The sequence below is a fragment of the Mirounga angustirostris genome, unplaced genomic scaffold (genome assembly GCF_029215605.1).
Source record: "Mirounga angustirostris isolate CCGP_5_RB_7025 unplaced genomic scaffold, mMirAng1.0.hap1 SCAF_10, whole genome shotgun sequence".
Taxonomy (NCBI): Eukaryota; Metazoa; Chordata; class Mammalia; order Carnivora; family Phocidae; genus Mirounga; species Mirounga angustirostris.
In genome coordinates, this window is record NW_026991718.1 from 15,618,857 (window position 1) to 15,632,990 (window position 14,134).

A 14,134-nucleotide genomic window follows, 5' to 3' on the forward strand; every position below is an offset into this window, starting at 1 on the left:
TGCTCATTAGAGTAATCACGACCTCTTCAGTTCTACCTGTTGAGGAGAAGCAGTTCTTTTTCCTTATCTCCGTCCCTAGACCAGGGTTCTGAGTCCCCTACTGTGTTGGTCATATACTGTTCATTATCCTTTAGCTCTCCTTCTGACCACATGGTAGGATTGCAGTTCCTGTCCCCTTGGAGTTAGATGTGACCATAGGACTTGTTTTGGTCAATAAAATGTGAATTGAAATGATGTACGTTCTTGCTAGGGTGAGACTTCAAGAGCCAGCGCACAATTTCCTGCATTTTCCATTTCCCTCGCTTTGGAGCCTGGCAGTGTCCTCATGGCTGTTCTGTTGGCCTGGGTCCTCATATAACAATGGTATGGAAGAGGCCAGCCCCCAGCCAACCCTACGTGGGCATGTAGTGTGAGCAAAATTAACTTTTGTTGTTTAAATTACTGAGATTGGGGGATGTTTATTACTGCAGCATAATCTAGCCCATCCTGACTGTTCATCACTCCTCCACCCACGAGTCTTACAAGTGCGTGCCCAGGACTGCTGACCAATTGAGCTGGGCCTCAATTTGAGAGTTGCCAAGGAAAGCACATGTGATGTGAGCTCATCCTCTCCCCGGTCTCTGGGCTGTCTCTCCTCCTCCCTCTCATGTCATTCCTGTCAATCCTCGTCTGCCTTCCCTGTCCTTCTCCTGCTGGCCACCCCTCCTCCCATCCCCCCTCCTTTTCTTCTTTTACTTTCCACAGTCACACAGTCTTAATTTGCTTCAAGGGGAAGAAAAACTGGTTCTGCAAATACGCCTAAAAGAAATTTTGCTAGTGAGGGCTTTTGAATCTTTGTTCCTGTTTGGGTGTGCACTGAAGAAAGAAAAACTGTCCAGCCCAGCCCTTGGGTACCAGTAAGGAAGACAGAAGGAGGTAAACACACATACAAAAGCCAGCAGATTATTACTTTGAGACATCACCCCGATGCAAACAGATAAGCACATACTAACACCATCCCGTTTAAAATAGCAGTGGGCTATACTCTAGATTTTTCTAAAAATTCCTTAACAGTTAATGTGGGAGAGCTTTTTTATATAAGACTTTTTTTTTTATTAGCACATCTCTTTTTAATGGATGCTTAGTATTATTGGCTTATTGTTCATGGGTATTCCCTTGTTTCCACTTTATCATATTACAAGCAAAGCTAGAGGGACCACCTTCCTATATAAAAAAGTGATGACCCAAAAATAGATTCCCTCTTTCTTCCCGATTCATCATTGTTTCCTCTATGTTATAGTCATCCTCCTGAATTAGTATTTGCCATTATTTTTTCTATAAATGAAATCTGTGTTTTAGGTGTAGGAAGATACATCTAAACCATAAAGTTATTGTGACATGGACCATGAACTTTGTTAACTACAGAGTGTCTATGGAACATAGATGCTCTTAAATTATCATTGTTGATTGGTTTCATTTATGTAAACTCTGGACTGAAACTTTTTGTAAAATGAAGAATCTCAGAACTTTCTTTAAAATATCTCTCACACTGACCAGCAGAATGTGTCATGTAATCAGGACTCTTGGGAGTGAGTATAAAGCATTTGGGAACCCTTAAAATAGCTAAATAAATTAAAGAAAAACATTTTGCAAGCCATCTCTGACTATGTCCCCTTAGGAAACACCTTTTTTTAGAATAAAGTTTAGATTTGGATATCTACGTTTTTCATTTTCGACCCAGAAATGCTATACAATTTTTTTAAGGTAGAAACTGATTGATGTTCTATATATAAAAGAAAGGTCAGAATTTTATTGCTTTGGTCCAAAGGCCTTTTCAAGCCCTTCAGAAAAAAGGCCAGAAACAAAGCTATCTTTAAAACATAACACAAAAGTAGAACAGAAAAGACAGATTTCTGAGTGTAAGAGCAAATGGCATCTTTAGACCGCTTCCCATTTCGGGCTATCAGATCAGTCTATCACCAATGCCCGGTGATCTGGTCAGAGATGAAAAGGCCGAGAAACAGGTGGTGAGACAGGAGCCGAGTAGAAAGATAGTCACTTGTCACTGGGTCTCCCAGGCCTGTCCTGGGCCCTCCCTCTGGCCCTGGGGGCTGTGAGAGGGACACGGGAGCCTTGGGTGACCCTGAGTTACTGCTTTCACACGGCGACCCTGCTCCAGGGGCCCCATCTCTGCCTGGGACTCACTGATCGTGGCTCTGCTCACGACTGTTAATTGTCACAGCCCAGGGAGTGGCCCCGTGAGTGCAGCCTGAGTAACTTGGTGAAAATGTTATGATTCTTGGAAATAGGGAAGAGGGAGGCTTTAATTTTGCTCAGTTGGAATGCCATGGAATTTTCTCGGGAGATAGTTGGGTGAGTTTGCATATCTGGAGCTCAAAAGCCTTGGCTAGAGAGTAAAGGTGGAAATCGAAGCCACGGGAGTGAAGAAGAGAGTTGAAGACAGAATTTTTGATGTCACAAATAAGCTATTGACTGACCAACCTCCTAGAAACCTACCAGGCCTGTTTTAACAGTACCCCGCTATGCTCTACCACATATACACATATGTGTACTTCTCACATTCGGGTCCCAACACCCACGCCTCATGCTGAAGAATCGAGTGGGCATCACTCAGAGGAGCTCTTAGAGAATTTCCTCTTAATATAGGCGTGGGGGCTTGGTCCATGCCACCTCCAAGCTACTCAGAGGATAGCCAGCTCCCCTGTTGTCTGGGGGGCACGGTTGCCACCCCCTTTCCTTAGAGCCACCCCGCCCCCTAACCTGCCATGTTCAGGGGCCTGGCCCTGGGCCTAGCCTTGGTGACATCGGAACAAACCACCAGTGCTTGGAAGGCAGAGGGGGTGTTGGAGTGTGTGGGTGCTTTGGTTCCCTGCCTTGCACTAGAGCTCCCCTGGCTCAGGCCCTCCCGGTTGGTCCCCACCTCCCAGGGCCTGGGGTCTTGTTTCTGAACTGCCAGGGCTGGCTCTTGTCCCCAGCCGCTCCTCTCTGGTACCAAGTGCTGGGCATGAGGGCCATTTGCACACCTGACTTTCTGATGCTTCCTGCCTACAGCCTCTCAACTCCTGCTCCGAGGTGCAGAGCGCCGGAGGCCTCACCTGATGCTTCCTGGCTGTCTGGCTCTCGCTGGGGAGCTGGTAGGACAGCGAACAGACAAGAAGGAGCAAGTCCCTTCTGTCCTCCTGCCTGCCAGTCAGCTTCTAGAGCCCCCTGTTGGCAGGTGGGAACCAGCTAACAAAGGGGGATCCGGGAATTTGCAGAGCTCCTGCCCCAGCGGCCCGAAGCAGGGAAGCCTGGGTCTGGAGCTGAGACACCCTAGCTTGAGGACTAACTAGCACCGTGTCCTGCCACTTTTTTTTTCTGGCAAGCTCTTGCCCATCCCCAGGTCTTAGCTCACGTGTGGTTTTCTCAAGTCAGCTTCCTTTGGACCCAGTGTCCTCTTGGTGTCTCAGAGAGTCCCGTGCCCACTTCTAACCAGCACAAGCCAACTGGCTGGAAAGCCCTCGCCTTTGTTGTCTGCCACCCTTACTTGGCTGCGAGTTTCTGGAGGAGAGAGACTTTGTCTGGCAACTTGTAAACTTCCCAGGAAGTCTCTGCTGAACCGTAGTTCCTGAGGTTGTAAGTGCTCTGTGGGAGAAAGCTAGGGAGTAAGTGGGGAGTGTTGGTTTTTTTTGTTTTGTTTTGTTTTTGTTTTTGTTTCTGTTTTTAAAGATTTTATTTATTTATTTGACAGATAGAGACACAGCGAGAGAGGGAACATAAGCAGGGGGAGTGGGAGAGGGAGAAGCAGACTCCCCACTGAGCAGGGAGCCCGATGCGGGGCTCCATCCCAGGACCCTGGGATCATGACCTGAGCCTAAGGCAGATGCTTAACGAACTGGGCCACCTAGGCACCCCAACAATCATACTCTTGATAAAACATTACTTCCATAGTAGATCAAGTTCCATCACATTTCTTCTCTCTCGGGAATAAAATCTCTTTTCTTTTGGTGAACTGAGCCTCCCAGCTCTCCAAATATATAGTTCTAGAAGAGGCTGCAGAATGTTGTACTAATATCCACCAAGTGGACATGGGACCCAAGCGGGACCAATGAGAACTCTCTCTGGGATTTTCAGGTTGGTACTAACAGTGACGGAGGTGCCTCTTGGGAGGTGAAGCTGGGAGATGCTCCAGGCTTAGGGAGAAGCTAGTCTGCCAGAGAAAGAAGCCGGTTCACATAGAGACGCTGGCATGGGGAAAAGGAGAGAGCCTCCATTCTCTGCCCTGGGTCTTGAGGCTCTGAGCTGGTAAATTCCTCTTTGGCCTCATCTAGTTTGCCTGGTTTCTCATGCTTGTGAGTAAAAGGGCCCTAACTAATAGCAACTTAGAGTTTCTAACACCCTTTCACAGATACTTGATTCTTACTAGCCTGAGGAGGCAGGCAAGGTAAGAATCAGATCCCCATTTTTTAGAAGGAAAACTGAGGTTGGGAGCAGCTAAGTGAATGCCAAGCACCAAGGGAATGGTAGAGCTGGCAAAGCAGTGGGGCGGGGCGGGCCGTGGGGGGCGGGGTTGCCCCTCTGGCCAAGGTTTTGTTTACCCTTCCACCTTGTGCTTCCAAGGAACCCTGTGGAGGGGGTCTCAGCCCCACACCTCCCTCAGTAGCTTTGACCCGGCCTTTGCCTCCACTCATTCTTAGTCTGCTTGACGTGGGGACTGCGGGGCTGGGGGCCTGTCTCTGCAGGGGAGGGGAGGACAGACCACCCTGGAGCTCACAGGGCCGTGTGGAACAGAGGTGCCTGGGTGCAGTGGCAGGACTGCCTACATGCTGGAAAGCTGCATGGGGGGCCAGCAGCAAGCTGCACCCAGGGCTGGGGTGTCTACCTGCACAGTGCCCCACCCCCTCCTGGACAACTTGAGGGCCTTCAGGGGAGCTCCTCCTCTTGCCAAGCCAGATTTGGGGTTCTCTGTCTGGTCTGGGCCCCAGCACGGGGAGGAAATGGGTGTAGGGGCCTCTTCTGGCCCAGGGGCTGGGAAAGCAGAGGCACCTCTGGGTCTGGAGCTTGGCGATCCAGTTCGGGATTGCCAAATGTCAGACCCGACTATTACTCTGAATCCTAGTTTAGAATCTTCTTCACCCTGGCAAGAAGAGCAGGGAGGCTGCCAGGAGAGGGGATTTCCTGTTTACTGTCGGTGTCAGGGATGGTCTGAGAGGGACAACCTGCTGTGGCTCATGTGGGCTCTGACATCTCCCAGCCTCCCCTCAGGCTGACGTCCTCCCACCCCCTGACCTGGTCCAGGACTTCGAGCCAGGCCCGTGCGCCCTGCAGCCTGGCAGGTAGGTTGTGCCCAGGTTCGCCCCTTTGCTCCTCTCTTGCGGCCTGAGGAGAGCACCTGTGGCCTCGCTGTCTGAACAGCCTGCCTGACGCCTGCTCACATCCCATGCTTCGGGAGCACCCCATTTCACAAAGAAAGAAACTAGGGTTGCCAAAGTTAGCAAAAAAATAAAATAAAAAAGAGGATGCCGAGTGAACTTTGAATTTCAGATAAACAAATACTTTTTAGTGTACGTACATGGTGTATTATATCTGTGAACTCTGCAAGAGCTCCAGCCCGGGGAGGGAGGTGGCCTGCGTGGGTCCTGTGCCTGGCAGGATGGGGTTCCGGCCACTCAGCCAAGGGCTCTCTTCATCGCACAGCCTGCAAGCTGGTCGAGCGTGGCCATCCCTGTGACTCCTGCCCCTGGGGGGGGACACCTGCTCCCCTCTAGGTTTGAGGACGCTGGTAGAGGAGGGGATACCGACGTCAGCCTTCCACAGCAGGAGGAGCACTCTGCAGCAGGGACATCACGGCCGTGTTCTGGACCAGCAGTACCAGCTCTGCGAGGCGGAGTTTTCCGTGTCAGCCTGACTGGGCCGAGGGGTGCCCCGATGTTTGGTCAAACATGCTCCTGGGTGTGGCTGTGAGGGTGTTTCTGGATGGGATCAGCACCTGAGTCAGTGGCCCTGGAGCAGAGCAGATTGCTCTCCCTAAAGGGAGAGCAGGCTTCATTCAGTCAGCTGAGGGCCTGAATAGAACAAAAAGGCAGACCCTCCCACCAGTAAGAGAGAACACCTCTGGCCCGAGTGCTCTCGAGCAGGAATGTTGGTTTTTCCTGCCTTGGGACTAAAACTGAAATGTTGGCTCATCCTGGGTATCAAGTCTGCTGGCCTTCAGCCTGGAATTAGTCCTTGCTCTCCTGGCTTGCTGACTGCAGATCTTGGAACTTCTCAGCATATATATTTCTTACTATTATTCATATATATATATATATATATATATATCTGAGGGAGAGGGAGAGACTTATTAGAACAAGAGATATATATCTCCTATTTGTTATATATATATTTGTTAACAGATCTGTATCTCTAATTTGTTCTTCTCTGGAAAACTCTGACTAATACAGCATCACTTTGGACCTTGTGAGAAATGCACAGGACTGCCTACATGCTGGAAAGCTGCATGCTTTCCTTGGGCTCTAATGAAACCTTTTGGGTCATAAGCTTTTGGTGTGGGGCTTATCAGTCTGAAGTTTTAAACAAACCCTCCAGGAAGTTCAGATGCTCACTGAAGGTTGAGAAATGCTGCTCTAAAAACAAATGTTGGGGGTAGAAGAGAGTGCCCCAAGTCCTTGACTAAGTTCTTTTCACTGCTTCTGGGTTACTCCTGGATTTCAGGGGGCATTCTGTTTGGTTTGATTATCCTATAAATGGATCCGGGCATTTGGGCTTCTAAATATCCTGGATTGGGGTGTGTGTGTGTGTGGGGGGAGGAATGCAGAGGGAGAGGTCATCTACTTCTGTGTGCTAAGGGCTGACTTTGGTTTAATCAGGCACATTTTGAGGCTATACCTCTCTCCAGTAATTCAGGTTGGGACTGGCTTTTTTATTTATGGGGCCATTGTATTAGCCAGGGTTCTCCAGCAAAACAGAACCAAATGGATATAGAGAGAGACACAGATATACAGATCTAGATCTAGATCTAGATATATAGCTACATAGGAAGAGATTTGTTCTGAGGAGCTGGCTCATGTGATTATGGAGGCAAGAGGAGGCCCACGATCAGCTGACTGCAATCTGCAGGCCTAGGACACCAGTGGCGCAGCTCTAACCCAAACCTGAAGGTCTGAGCACTAGGAAGTCCTAGTTCAAGTCTTAATTCACAGGAGCGAAAGGTAGATTCCTTATTGGACTTTCAGGTGAAGAGAAGAACCAGCAACATCAGAAATTTTAAAACTCTATCCCTCTGTGAACCTCTTTCTAGCCAGGAAAGTCAGGCTGTTGGGAATTATATCATACTGACCTATTTTAGAAATTGCACAGAAGACTCTAGTTAAGGTCTCAGTGGTGAATGTTAAATTTCCATCTCTGCCCAAATTGCTCAGTGGCGGGAGACTGTTTTCAAAGATGGCTGAAGCAATTTGTCCCATGCTCCTTTTCCATGTCCCAGGACTTTGCTGTTCCTTCAAAAAAGAGGGGTGTCGACTTGTCCTCCTCTTAAATCTGGACTGGCCTCGTGACTTGCTCTGGCCAATAGAATTGGGCAGGAGTGATGCTATGTGAGTTGTAGGCCTTGCCTACATGCTGCCCCAAACCACTGTGTAAGGAAGCTGGGTTAGCCCATTGGAGGGAGAGACCAAGTGGAGAGGAATCAAGGGGACCCAGCTGACAGCCAGCACCAATTTCCAGATGTAACTGGGAGAATAACAAATCTTTGCGGGGTGGCTTATTACACGGAAATGGCTGAATGGAACATCAGTCCTCCTGATTTCTGCATATTAATCCCATTTCCTTTTCTCTAAACAGTCGTGCCCTCCCTCCTGACTCTCTCACTGTCACACTCAGTCTGAATCATCAGAACATTCCAGAATGTCGCTATTTCCAATTATAAATCCAAAGAGAAAACAAACAAGATAGATGATTCACAGTCGCGTTGATATGTGTGCCTTTAGCTGAGTCTGGATGTAGGGGTGTTGTCAGGAACCCTATTCTTGGAAAGATGGCCACATTCACTTCCCTGGGACGTGGGGCTCCCCAGGTGGAAGCTGGAGGCAGTCATTGTGCACATTTCATATACCCTTGGCTGCAATTTCCAAACTTGAAATGTAATCACAGATTCGTGTCCTATGAAAAGTTCCTTCCTGTGACAAAGGCCTATTTCCTAGAAACTCTTCTGGATGTACACATTGGCCTGTCCAGCTGGTTAGCATTGTTTGTGTTAAAAAAAAATTAACTGAGTAAATTTAAAAATCAAATTGGTTTTAGTAAACAATCATGAATCGGGCAGCGCTCATCCAGCAAATTGAAGAATGCTCTAAAGGGCTGTACAAAGATGAAGGGTTTTATAGGCAGAAGGTGGGAGGAAAAGGAAGTTTCTTTTTTTTATTTTTAAAGATTTTACTTATTTTTTTTTTACAGAGAGAGAATGCACAAGCAGGGGGAGCTGCAGGCAGAGGGAGAAGCAGACTCCCCGCTGAGCAGGGAGCCTGATGTGGGGCTCGATCCCAGGACTCTGGGATCATGACCTGAGCCAAAGGCAGACGCTTAACCAACTGAGCCACCCAGGCGCCCTGGAAAAGGAAGTTTCTAGCAAAGAGTGGATTGTTTCAGGCAAGGTCACCTCCCTATGGGGGATGAAAGGGGTCTATTGAGCAGATTACCTCACTAGTACTAACCAGGTAATTCCAGATCAACTTAAAGTTTACATTCCTGGGAGATGCTGAAACTCCATTTAGGTTAGGTGTTAAGTACTGGTTTGTTGACATGAGGCTTAGCACAAGTAACACCATTTGGAGCTGTTGTCTCTCTCTCTCTCTTTTAAAAAATATTTTATGTATTTATTTGTCAGAGAGAGAGAGAGAGTGCAAGCGCACAAGCAGGGGGAGCGGCAGGCAGAGGGAGAAGCAGACTCCCTGCTGAGCAGGGAGCCTGATGTGGGGCTCAATCCCAGGACCCTGGGATCATGACCTGAGCCAAAGGCAGACGCTTAACCAACTGAGCCACCCAGGCACCCCTGTTGTCTCTTTTTTTAAACAATTGTATCAGAAAAAAACTTAGAAATAACCCAAATGCCCAACAATAGGAGAATGCATAAATATTTATAAAATGGAATACCATATAAATAAAGTGAATGAACAAGAACTACATGTATTAACATAGCCACATCTCAAAAAACATATCACCGGGCGCCTGGGTGGCTCAGTCGTTAAGTGTCTGCCTTCAGCTCAGGTCATGATCCCAGGGTCCTGCGATCGAGTCCCACATTGGGTTCCCTGCTCTGCAGGAGGCCTGCTTCTCCCTCTCCCACTCCCCCTGCTTGTGTTCCTGCTCTCGCTATGTCTCTCTCTGTCAAAAAAATAAATAAAATCTTAAAAAAAAAAAACAAAACCATATCACCGAATAAAAACAGCAAGTTGCAGAAGTTCTGTAAAGCACGACACTATTGGTATAAAAATTCAAAACATACAGAACACCACCATGTATCTTTCGGACACATTCGTGTGTGCTAAATGAATACATATATGCATGGGGATATTAAACAACATATTTGAGAGAGGGAGGCCAGGGAGTAGGATTGGGGAGGGATACACTGGTTTCATCTGTACCAAAATGATTTGAAATGCATATGAGAAATTCACAGATTGGCAGAGCTGGGTAGCAGATATTATTCTTTATATTTTTCTATGCTTGAACCATTATATGATAAAAAATAGAAAAGTCCTGGGCGCCTGGGTGGCTCAGTCGGTTGAGCGACTGCCTTCGGCTCAGGTCATGATCCTGGAGTCCCGGGATCGAGTCCCGCATCGGGCTCCCTGCTCGGCAGGGAGTCTGCTTCTCCCTCTGACCCTCCCCCCTCTCATGCTCTCTCTATCTCATTCTCTCTCTGTCAAATAATAAATAAAATCTTAAAAAAAAAAAAAGTCCTCCCTTCCCTCTTCTCACTGGCCAGTCTGTCTTTACTACGGTCCAATCTCTGCGACAATGGCTTCCTGGCAGCCCTCCGCCAGCATGTGGGCTGAAGTCCTACAACCTAAAGAGGTCCACGGCATGCTTAGCTTTATTCTGTGACAATAGAGCTCTAAGTCAGGAAGAGTTTCAGAGAGAAATGAAAGAGAATTGCCTCCAGGGAGTGCTGTTTTCCCAGTGTGGGCTCAAGAAATGATTAGGGAGGGAGAGGATGATTTTGGCAGGACTTCCTGTACCCGCAGTGTCCTGCGAGGCCTGCCAGCCTCTCACTCACCATGGCAACCACTGGCTGTAAAGTGCAAGGTCAAAGCTTGATGAAGACATCAGGCAGTGTCTGCCTGGTTGGAGGAGCTCACCCAGAGGCCTGCTTCTGGAAGCGGGGGGGGTGGGGGGGGCATGGAGGGAAAGGAGGATGAGGGGACAATTTGGGAAACATACTTCAAGGGAGGGAGTGAACAAAATGGTATTCACAACCCAGGAGTTCTGGAGTCACTTCTGTGTGTGATCTGGGCCACTAGAAAAGCCTTGACCTGGACAAGCCTAGAAATAGCAGAGTCTTCATGTTCCTCTGAACCACCGGATTAGGTGCTAGCTGTCCAGGAGCCCAGATTGCTCAATGGAATTTAGTTTTGACATTTATTGGCAGGGCAACCCTAGGCAAGTTATTTAAACTTTCTAATCTCTGCTTCTTTATCTCTAAGTGGTGGGGATAATAATAGTGTAATACAAATAAAACTGGCTGGCTCAGTTCTAGCTCTGTTCTGTGTTGCTTCTAGAAGACACATAACTCCAGCTCAAAAAATCTTTTGAAAAGAAATAAAAACATGTATATCAGTCTCTCAAAAAAGTGCCCAAGGGGAGCTATAGCGAATTCCCCAGAGTCCTGTCCTCAAGGCTGCCTCTCCCCAGATTCTCCTCTCTTTTTTTTTTTAAAAAAGATTTATTTATTTGACAGAGAGAGAGATAGTGAGAGCAGGAACACAAGCAGGGGGAGTGGGAGAGGGAGAAGCCGGCTTCCCGCTAAGCAGGGAGCCCGATGCGGGGCTCAATCCCAGGACCCTGGGATCATGACCTGAGCTGAAGGCAGCCGCTTAACCGACTGAGCCACCCAGGTGCCCCCAGATTCTCCTCTCTTATCCCCACTTCTCTCTTGACCACTTTTCTGGCCTTTTGGACAAGTTTTTTTTTTTTTTTTTTTTCCTCAGAGAAGCTCCAGGGCCTTCAAAAATGTAAGTCAACTCAGGCTTTCAGCTCCTTTTGATTCTCTTCTCCACTAATGATCATAGGAAAGAGCCTGTTGTCCAGCAGGCAAACCCAGAGTCCTCTAGAAACGGGCAGGGGGAGGGGGTAGCTTCTGAATAGGCTGTCAATATTGACACCTTACTCAGGCTTGTGACAATTAGATGAAATAATGCATGTCAAGAATTTAATGATAGCTAACACTAAGTCCGCAAAATGTTAGTTATGATACTTACTGTTAATAATCATCACTGGCATTATTATTCCTAGGGGCTTATTTACTTTGTTTAAATTTCAAGAACATCAGCCAAAATTTTAAAAGGAAGTTCTAAATTCAACTGTAGTCAAGAGATTGTCGCACTGGGCACCTGGGTGGTTCAGTCAGTTAAGCGTCTGCCTTCAGCTCAGGTGATGATCCCAGGGTCCTGGGATCGAGTCCCGCATCGGGCTCCCTGCTCGGCAGGGAGTCTGCTCCTCCCTCTCCCTCTGCCCCTCCCCTCATTCATGCTCTCTCTCAAAATAAGTAAATAAAATCTTAAAAAGAAAAAAAAATGAGATTGCAGCGCATTCCCCATTTGAGATGCACCACCCTCTGCCCTCTCCTAACGGTAATGGGGACATTGCTGAAGTTGATTCACACAGATGGGAGAGACAGTTGAGCCGCCCTCTCATGATTCTGGGAGCCCACTGAAGGGCCTTGCCTTTCCCTAGGTCTCCCCTCGGCCAGAATGCCAGAGGGTTCCACATTCTCTCCGCTCCGTAGGGACTCTCCTGGGTGGCTCAGAATCCACTCCACCTGGGATACGTTGGTGGCAGCGCCTCTGCAGGGGGCCTCATCCTGCAGCCAACTGACCAGCCTGCCCTGCAGCCCTGGCAGGTCTAAGGGGCCAGGAGAGACCCTCCCTGGAGTCATGACCTGACCTCAAGAGCATCCCTAAAGAAGGGCATAGGCAAAACACCATGTGTTCAGAGGCGGGCTCCCAGGCAGGCAGCCAGGGCCTGCAGAGATGGATCATAGGGACCAGAACTGCCAGGAGATGAGCAGACTTGGAGAGGGAGTCTTTTTCCAAGAACTGAAGGGCTGTCCTAGGACAAGGGAGCAGACACAGCTTCCAGGAGCCCTGGGTGAAGGCTTCTTCATTCTCCCGAGTGAAGAATGGCTGCTCCCCTGGCCCTGCAGTGGGGGAGTGTGTGTGTGTGTGTGTGTGTGTGTGTGTTGATGGGAGGGGGCTGGACAAGCAGAAGCTGGAGGAGCCCTCGGGAAGGACAGCTCACAGTTTCCAGGGATGCACACAGCACGTTCTAAATACTTTCCGTGCAGTAACTCATGTAACTCACAATAGCCTAGTGAGGGAGGTACTATTAATGCCCCGGTTCACGGCTGAGAACTGATGCCGAGGAAGGAAGACGATGCCCAGGAGGACGCAGATGGTTAGCCCCCGGCCCAGATGAAGCCGCCGTCCGCGGCTCAGCACACACTCCCTTGAACCACCGCTGCCCTGTTTCCTCCAGCACAGTCGGCCGGACGCAAGCCAAGCGCAGTGCTTCTCAAACCCGACTGTTCATACTTTGTGGAGCTCTGGGTTCTGATTCTATAGAGGCCTGGGCTGGGCTGGGGCCTGAGATTCTGCGTCTCTAACAAGCTTGCAAGAAATGCTAGTGTTGTTGGTCCACGGACCACACCTGGAGCAGTACAAGCCTAGGGCTGTACTCATAGGATCACTTCCGCTTTGAGGTTTTCTGTGTGCCTTTGGGCCCTACCTCAAGCCCCATGTGGATTGTGGTGGGAGGGGAGAGACCAGGGCAAGGGCCCTGGGGTGGGGGTGGGGGGGCTCAGAGTTCCAGAGAACCGACTCTACCTCCTAGATGGACACAGATCTAGCCCTCTCCTGCCTCTTCTCTGGAAGCCTCAGGAGAATGGGTGTGGCAGCTGACATGGCCCCAACACCCAGACGCAGACGCAGACTCAGACTCAGACACAGACAGACACACACACCCTCACCCTCTCTAAGGCTCTCACTGACTGGAAGGGGAGGTAACAGCCTGCAAGTGGGAACACACCTTCCATAGCTCCTGTTGTTTTCTTAAATATACCCCGTTCTCTCCATCCTTGCTCTGCCTGGTTGACCAGAGAGGCCTGCGAGTTGGAGGCCTCCTTCCCTACTTGCCCCTTCTTTGGGCCCTCCCCCACATGCTGCCAGCACGGTCTTATGAAACAAAACAGAATGTCATCCTTCCCTCTCTCCCTCACGCACACCTAAAATCTTCTGTGGAACAATGTATTTACACCTAAAAAATTCAATGACTCCCTATTGCCTACAATGTAAACGACTTACCTTCTGTACAGAAAGAGGTTTACACGCAGACCTACTGCTTATTTTCAGAAAGACTTGCTCAGGGTGCCTGGGTGGCTCAGTCGGTTAAGCGTCTGCCTTCAGCTCAGGTGATGATCTCAGGGTCTTGGGATCGAGCCCCACGTCGGCTCTCTGCTCTCTGCTCTGTGGGGAGTCTGCTTCTCCCTCTCATTCTCCCTCTGTACTCCCTCTCTCTCTCTCAAATAAATAAATAAATAAAATCTTAAAACAAACAAACAAAAGGTCTGCTTAGCAGGTTGCCATTGACGCGCATCTGGGAACTGAGATTTTAGGACCGTCCCCACCATTAACTGAGAAGAGCAGCTCACTTGACCTAAACTGTTTGTGCAAACACGATAGCCCATGCTAAACACCTCGTTTCTTCTGGAAGTCTGGGATTTGGGCTCATGCCGGGCAGAGTGTACTTAGCACAGTTCTTCAGAGAAACAGAACCAATGGGATATACATACATAGAGAGAGAGAGAGAGAAAGTGATTCATTTTAAGGAATTGGCTCATGCAATTGTGGGGGCTGGCAACTTTGAAATCTGTAGGGCAGAC